Consider the following 8,331-nt stretch of genomic DNA (forward strand, 5'->3'; position numbering starts at 1 on the left):
TTTCTAGAAGTTGCTTCTCTTCTGCTCATACAGTCTCGCCTCCCCTGTCATCCTGTTGGCCATCTGGCTGATGCTGTAGAACTCCTAAGAAGCATATTTCTCCTTGATGTGTGGCAGGAGTCCTTGGAAGGCAACCTCTGCTAGCTGTTGATCAGATAGAACCAGACTAAAGCACCGGTTCTTGACATCTCTGAACCTCTGAATGAAGGCAGCGACCGATTCATCATTTCTTTGCCTCAGGTTGGTTAAATCGGTCAGCTTCATTTCCTCTACACCAAAGTAGAAGAACTGGTGGAATTGCTTCTCCAGATCGGCCCAGTATATGATGGAGTTGGCTGGTATTGACGGCCATTATTTCACATTCTGGCCATCAACTTCTCGGGAATAAACAAGCTTTACACTATGCTCCATTTGTATTTTGTTTAATTCTAATAAGTTCCACGATTTTTGGATGAGTTCTGATTTTAGGAGGATACATGACAAAAAGGAATGAATTTGGGCCAAAACCCAGGCCGACCGGCCTATCCTAGGCCGGCCGGCCTAGCACCCCTACAAACCCTGCCACGTCTTCGATCCAGGGGCATTGTCATGAACTCAAGTGTATCTGAGCCAAGGATTGGACGTCAGTTTGATCGAATGGACCGAAAGGCTTGCACAAGGATCAAAGGCCCCACCATTCAGCGCAAAGACCTGTTCAAGTCAGCAATCCACCTCCCTGGAAGATCACAAGCATCCACTAGCAACGTCGGTGCAACAGAGAGCTGAGAGGAGCTAGAGGGAGGCCGGCCGGCCTCCCCTAGGCCGGCCGTCCTGGACTTGTCTGCTTTCGGGCAACGTAAGCTACACCGACTCTAGGAGGCAATTAGGGACGTCCACGCAAAGGCGGTCGCTAGATGGCCAAAAGCCTAGGCCGGCCAGCCTAGGAGAGGCTGGCCGGCCCCACTCTGCAGCCACTCAGGCTCTGGCTTCACGTGAAGGTTAAGCACAACTATCACAACCGCCTCCAACCAACGCCACATGCTTCACCTGTTCAGAACCGACCTTGGAAGGGCTATAAATAGAGCACTCATCCCTCACTTGTAACACACACCTTGGAGCTCATTTCTCTCTTCACTTTCTAGAGTAGGATTAGTAGTTTGGGAGTTAGAGTCGAGTCGAGCTTGCTCGGGATTCCGGAGTTCTCGGAAGTCTGGTAAAGCTCTTGTATCTTTCTTTCGAAGTTATCAATATAAGTTATCTTCTATACTTTTCTGAGTCAGCTTTACTTTCCGCTTTCTTTTATCTTCTCGAGTCTGAGTGTTCAGCTCGAGCGCGGAAGATTTATCCTTTAGCTTAGGCTAAGTTATTTCTCTGATATTCGGGAATTTATCTTACGGGTTTTCTCGCCCGGACTAGAGTATCTCAAGTTAGTGCTCTAGGTTGAGGGGGATTTCTCTTGAAGGCCTTGAGAGAAATCCTAACACCGAGTGCAGACGTGGTGTCTGAGCTTAGTGTTAGCTAGAAAGTGTGTTCCATCCCACGGTACCGTTGTGGTAGGCGGCAGGTGGTGACAGCCCTGTCCATCCCTTGTAGTCCACCACGTTCGGGTGTTTTCATAGCAGTAGTGCCGACTGCCGTTGGACTCCCTTCTCATCCCATTCTGAGTCCTTCCCTGAGGCCGCCGAAGTAAGATCTTCTTTCCCGAGGATTAGTTAGATAGTTAGTCTGATCTAGAGAGGCTAGCTCGATAGTTCAGAAATGTATCAGGTGTCTTATCTCGCTCGTTGTCCTCCCAACTGCTACCTCTCTAAGGAATTGAGTCTCCGTGTGTCACTCGGTCATAGACAGGCCATTTATCTTATCCTTGTATCTGGCGCACCCCCGTCTAAATTAGTCGGTTGATCAAACTAGTACAGTTATCATTCGATTTACGATACTCTTTACCATAGTGCTTCCTTGAGGAAAAATACGAAACCCTGGAATACTCCATGGTGAAGTGCTATAGCGGTGATTCTGTGCGCTTGCGGAATTGATATTCTATTGGGGCATAAGAAACGCCAACAGCTGGCAATGTAGTGAACCATGTGAAGGCCGATCCAGACAAAGACATAGAAAACAGACGCACAATTAATGCGTCGTGTTGAGCTGCCTCTCCACACTGCACAATGAATCTGTTGATATGTTCCATTGTGGAGACTTCCCCTTGTCCAGAAAACTTGGTGAAATCTAGAAGCTTGTACTTATGGGGCAATGGCAGTTGATCATAAGCAGCTGGATATAGAGTTCTGTACATCAGATTCTGCTGCTTTGGCTTCAAACCAAACTGATCTCTCATCACCTCAGCAATCTTGGATGCCCAGTAGATCTGTTGGCCACCAGCTGATACTACCTGTGGTGCTGGTGGAGTCAATGGCAAGGCTGCCGATGCTGGCTGGACGTTTGACGAGGTCATCGGCTAAGCAGCCGATGCAGTTTGTGTAGCTTGCTGAGGAGGTTGATTGGATGGTGGTTGGTACAACATCATTTCTTTGCTATGATTGCCCTGTGTTGCCCTCTGACCAGGCTGACGCTGTGTAATATTAGGTACATTGGGCACGTCCACATGACGCAAGCCGCCGGTCACAAGATCATGGAAAACCCAGGTGACTCCATTGGCATGAGGAAATCTGTTAGCCAGGACTTCTGCAGGAGACTTGGGTTGCAGCATCATCGCCAGATACTGTTGTTGAGGTGTCGGCCATGGAACCGACATGTTGCTTGGGCTTGCTGGTGAAGGTACTGACGCAGGTGTAACCGCCGGTTATGATGCTGGTGCGGTATCTTGAGGCTGAGTCGGCTATGAAGCCGATGCATTGACTTGCTGATTCATCGGCTGAGAAGCCGATGTGCTTGTATGCTTTGATGGAGATGGGATCATGAATTCCGGAGGCATACCAAGTCTAGTATTTGGATCCCAACCAGCTGGGAATCCTGGCATAAAGTTCCCCTATGCATATGTAGCCATCGGCGTAGAATTGGTGTACACAGGAGGAATCTGAGTTGACGCCACAGTACTAATCGGCTGTGCATCTATGACACCCTCATCAACCGGAGCCTGAGGATGGATCTGTGACATTCCAGGAGCCGATCCAACAGGAGAGAAGACCATCTGACTACCCTGATAATAAGCTGGTCCCATAAAGCCAGGTGTCCCTCTATCTTGTAGGGTCTTGAACACAGCATTGTGGACGTGGTTGTCCATGAGTGGAGCATGATTTGCGAAAGCATATCCAATCGCCTGATTCATCTGGTGAATCATCCTGTCCTCCCTCTGTGACTCTTCATGTGATACAAACGTGGGAAAATCGAATTTCTTGATTACCTCTCCACTTCTGTTGGTGCTGAAGGATAAAAGGCACCGTTGCTCAAAAGTATCTGTAAGTGCTTTAAGTACTGCCTTGTGTTCTTCCTTCAACTTTTCCTTATCGATTAGGATCTGATTCTATTCAGACACCTCTGCCTTCTCTGACATCTTGATGTTTCTTGTCCCACCGGGCATGCCAAAAGATGTGTTGACGCGAGATGATCACACACCAAGCCCAGGAGCCCCGTACGCCAAGCTCGGACTGCACTGATTTGAACCAAGGCGTGCCAGTCAATTTGACCTGTAAATTGACAAGGAAACAGCAAATCGTCAAATTCAAGAGTGTATCAGCTGGATTTCCGAATCACTCTTACGCGGGGTATTGGCAAGGCCCTGCCGATTCAAAAGACGACAAAAGATCGTGTAAGATGAGCATGTAATAAAAGCGATCTATTATGGATCGGCAATAATCTGCCGATGTCGATGAGCAACTGAGACGGCTAGATCTAAAGCCGACGCGTGCCGGGTAACAATGTACAAACCCACGAATGTATGGATCTGGACAAAGCTAAGCTTATGATTCAAATTAATCGACTTTACAAGGTTTATCGTGATAAACAAGGAGCTTACAACCGATTAAACATATCACTAAGTCGGGTAGTTTGTGAATTAATCTAAACGAGAAAACATCGATGCGCCTAGAGATCAAAGCTAAGATAAATTCGATAAATTTTGAATAGATCTGAATGAAGCAACAGCGATGCGCCCGGAAGCTAAATCTCAGATTTATTCGATAAACAAAAACTTACCAGCAAACCAAGTCGCTCGAATGTGAGACGTCCTTGATCGGCTTGAAAGAGCTCGCGAGAAGAAAAAAGATGGCGAAGTCGCCGACAAGAAAGTAAATTGCAAATAGTAAAGTTTGTTTGTTTGGATGTGTATCAATCTTTTACAATGGCCGGGGGTCCATATTTATACCCCTCGCTAACACAATCCTAGCCGATTACGGCAAAGCATGATTCTATTCTAGGGAATAAAAACTACTTCTAAAAACAAGATAATTCTTGCCAAACCAAAGCCAAAATATCTGGTCAATTTCCTCCCCTTCGGTCAGCAAGATTTTTGACCGTGGCACACGATCATCCTTCCAAATCCACCGATCGTACAACGTAGAACTTTTTCTCCTTTTCAACATGCTTTCTTGACACATGCCAAAATTTGGTGTCAACAGTGTGTCACAACAGTGTCTTTCTCGGTGCTATTAAATGGTGAAAACTTCACGATTTCAAGCCAACTCGAGGAATCAGACAAGGGGGCCCTATTTCTCCACATTTATTTTTACTGTGTGCAGAGGGTCTTTCATGTATGCTTAAGGCAGCAGAAAAGAATGAAAATATTCAATGTATCCAAGTCTCACATACAGCTCCAAAGATAGACCGTCTCCTATTTGCTGACGACATTATTTTGTTCTTCAAAGCAACAAAAAACAATGCTATTGTGATGCAACAAATATAGACTGAATATTGAGAAGCATCAGGGCCATTGGTAAATCTTGCAAAATCATCAATTTTTGTTAGTAAAGCACGCCCATAGACTGTTCATGATGAGATGAGACTAATTACCAAAGTGGAAAATGAGTCACTGAATGAAAAATATTTGGGATTACCTACGGATGTTGGTAGAATCTCAAGGACAAGGTATGGAACAAAGTCCAAGGTTGGCTTGAAAAAGCTTTATCGGCGGGAGGGTAGGAAGTTTTTATAAAGGGAGTGGCTCACGCAATTCCTACTTACACAAAGGGATGTTTTAGAATACCAAGAGGGTTATGTGACCATATCAATTCCTTGATAAGGAAATTCTGGTGGGGAAGTGAACATGGTCAAAGGAAAACAAGCTAGGTAGCATGCGAGAAAATAACACTAATATATTTTTTGTGTGGTATAGGTTTTCGAGATTTTGAGATGTTCAACTTAGCCTTGCTCGCTACGGGACCGAAACAGGCGACCAGAGAGAGGGGGTGAATGGGAGTCTTAAAAAAAACTCAGTTAAAAGGTTGACTCCAATTCACTGCCCAAAAACTCTCTTCTAATCGCCAAGAGGACACAGTCAACTGGTGACACGTTCATCCTAAAAACGATTAGGAATCCTTAACTCGAAGCAGAAGCCGAAGAAAAACTCGAAGAAAAACTCGCATAGAAAGAGAAATGAAACTATCTTTAAAACACCCTAACTAATCATGCAAAGATTAACTTAAAAAGTTGGAAAAAAAATCTAATTAAAACTATCTAATCGAGCAAGCAAGTTAACTCTAAGACTATTCAAGATTACACTATAACTAAAAACTAAATAAAGGAGCAAAGATTAATTATTAAGAGCAGGAATTAACTAAATAACATGCTAAAAAGAAAAAGGAAAAACTCACCTCGGGCTGTGTCGATCGCACGGCCTGCTCCAAGGTCACGTGGCCTCCCTGGGTTGGCCACGGGCTGCTACCAGCGTCCCTCACGGTCAGCAGCTGGAGCGCATCGAGCTGGGCCGTTTCGACCTGGCTGCACGCCTCACCAGGCCCAGCAAGCGAGCAGCCGAGCGTGCGCTCACCCTCGGCCCGCGAGACCAGGTGCCGAAGCACCGATGCCGCCGCCGCAGCCCGCAGGTGCAGCGCCCACCTCCAGCCCGTTCGGTTGCACTGAAACTTGCTGGCTGGGCTGGCTGGATGAACAGTGTAAGATGTAATTTACTGTTTCAGTTGGAATTTATTATTTTGGTAGCGCAAGATTAAGACCATTCAGCTGGTGATGCCGAACGCCTGGGGGCGGCTGGGCTGATCAGCCCAGCCAGCCCAGCCGAATATGCTCATCCGAACAAGGCCCTCGCCGCCGCGTCTCTGCTGCCGGCAGCAGACCCGGCCGGGGTCACGCGCTGAGCGCGGGCCTTGTTAATCAGCGGTTGCTCGCCAGAAGCCATGCTAGTTAGCGATGTCGGACAACAAGAAACTTTTCATTTTTGGTAATTTTTTATTCCCGCAAACTTTTCAATTTTAGAATATGATAACTTATATATGTAACTTCGATATATAACTCGTTAGTAATATTTTTTTACAGATTATAATTAGCATAACTTTCAAGATATATAAGCTATACGCGTAACTTATGCATACAACTTCTAAGCAGCATTTTTTTTGAAATACATCGCAGGGGGGATCTCATTTGAAAGTTGTGAGTCCGGTTATAAGTAGTACTCGCTACTCGGCATCCCGAGCAGAGAGAATACATGAGGAGAGCAGGAAGATAGGGAGAGGTGTCTAGCAAGTTACAATCCATTCTTGCCAAGCATGGAGCTCCACAGCCAGCCTCCTATATCTACAGCTCCAAGCATCAATATCAGCAGCGATGTGGCGAAGAACTTCAGCAGGGGAGGAGTCCCGATGGTAAAAAAATCTTGGCGTTAGGAGCTTTCCAGATGTGCCATAAGATGAGAATCATAATATCAACCTTGACAGCACTAGGGAGCGAAGAAGGAAGGGTGGCATCCCAGGGGCGTCTTAAGGTGGATTCATGCACCATGAAGCGAAGCCGAGTCCAGACAGCTTGGGCCCTAGGACACTCACAAAAGATATGCACATCTGTTTCCAGGGTGTCAGCGCAATACTCACATTTTGATTCATCATGGGTCTTCATATTCCTGTGGAAAAGATGTGCACGAGTATTGAGTCGGCCATGATACAATAGCCAAGCAAAGAACTTGACCTTGGCAGGGAGGCGAGTACTCCAAATGCGCACCACATCAGAAGGGACTAGGGAATCATGGAGCAAATGGTAAGCACCCCTGGAAGTGAAGGGTTGCATGTTCAGGGTTGCGAGCACCCTGGCATCATGAGCATCCGTCAGGGTGACCTGGGAGAGGTACCTAGACATGACATCACGTTCAGCCACAGCCATCCGGGTGAGCCAAGGACGCAGATAAGTTCAGAAGCCCATCGGAGATCACCACACGAACGGTAATCGTGTCATCAATAGTGTGGGAGTAGAGGGCAGGGAACCGATCCACCAAAGTTGAGTCCAGCATCCATCTGTCATGCCAGAAGGAGACCGAGGCACCATCACCTAAAGTCACCTTCGTCAGAGATCTGTAAAGTGGCAGAACGGCAAGAACCAGCCTAGCAAGGTAGGAATCTGAAGTCGCCAGGAACCTGGGGCCAGAATGAGAGTGGAACCAGCGTTGCCAAGGCAAGGTTGCAGGACCGTGGAGCTTGTGGACAAATTTCATCAACAGACAGGGGTTTGCATCCTCTAAGTTTTTGACTCCAAGACCACCTACCGCACGATTCAGGCACACACGGTCTCAGGCCACCAAACAGCTAGCTCCGCTGCATTTATCCTCGCCGGTCCAGAAGAAGGCACGCCGCTTAGCGTCCAACAGATCTCGAACAGTTTTGGGGAGCAGGATCGAAGACATGTAGTTAATAGGAAGACTTCCAAGAACATCGTTAACTAGAACCAAACGGCCACCAGAACTAAGCACGCGCGCTTTCCAGCCAGCTGAGTAGCGATCAAAGGAGGCGAGCAGCGGTTGATAGTCTGAGACACGCAGTTTGTGAGGTGACAATTGAAGCCCAAGATAGGTCTATGGTAAAGAGGACAGGGAGCAACCCAACTCATCAGCCATCGCCATAGCAGTATGAGTGTCCACATTCAGAGGGACAAAGGTGGACTTATGGAAGTTGATAGCAAGTCCAGTGGCCAGGGAGAAGTTGTCCAAGATTTTCTTAAACACATGCATGGAGTGGACATCTCCTCTGGTAAGAATTAGCGTGTCAACCGTGTACTATAAGACCAGGCATGGGAGGGAGTCGTCAACTGGGTGACGCAGTTTGCCGTCAAGCACAGCTTGTTTGATGAGATGGTGCAGCACGTCCGCCACAATTATGAACAGAAAGGGTGAAAGAGGGTCACCCTGGCGCAGACCACGGTGGCAAGTGATCCACCTCCCCGGCACACCATTTAGCATAA

The sequence above is a fragment of the Panicum virgatum genome, chromosome 2N (genome assembly GCF_016808335.1).
Source record: "Panicum virgatum strain AP13 chromosome 2N, P.virgatum_v5, whole genome shotgun sequence".
Classification (NCBI taxonomy): Eukaryota; Viridiplantae; Streptophyta; class Magnoliopsida; order Poales; family Poaceae; genus Panicum; species Panicum virgatum.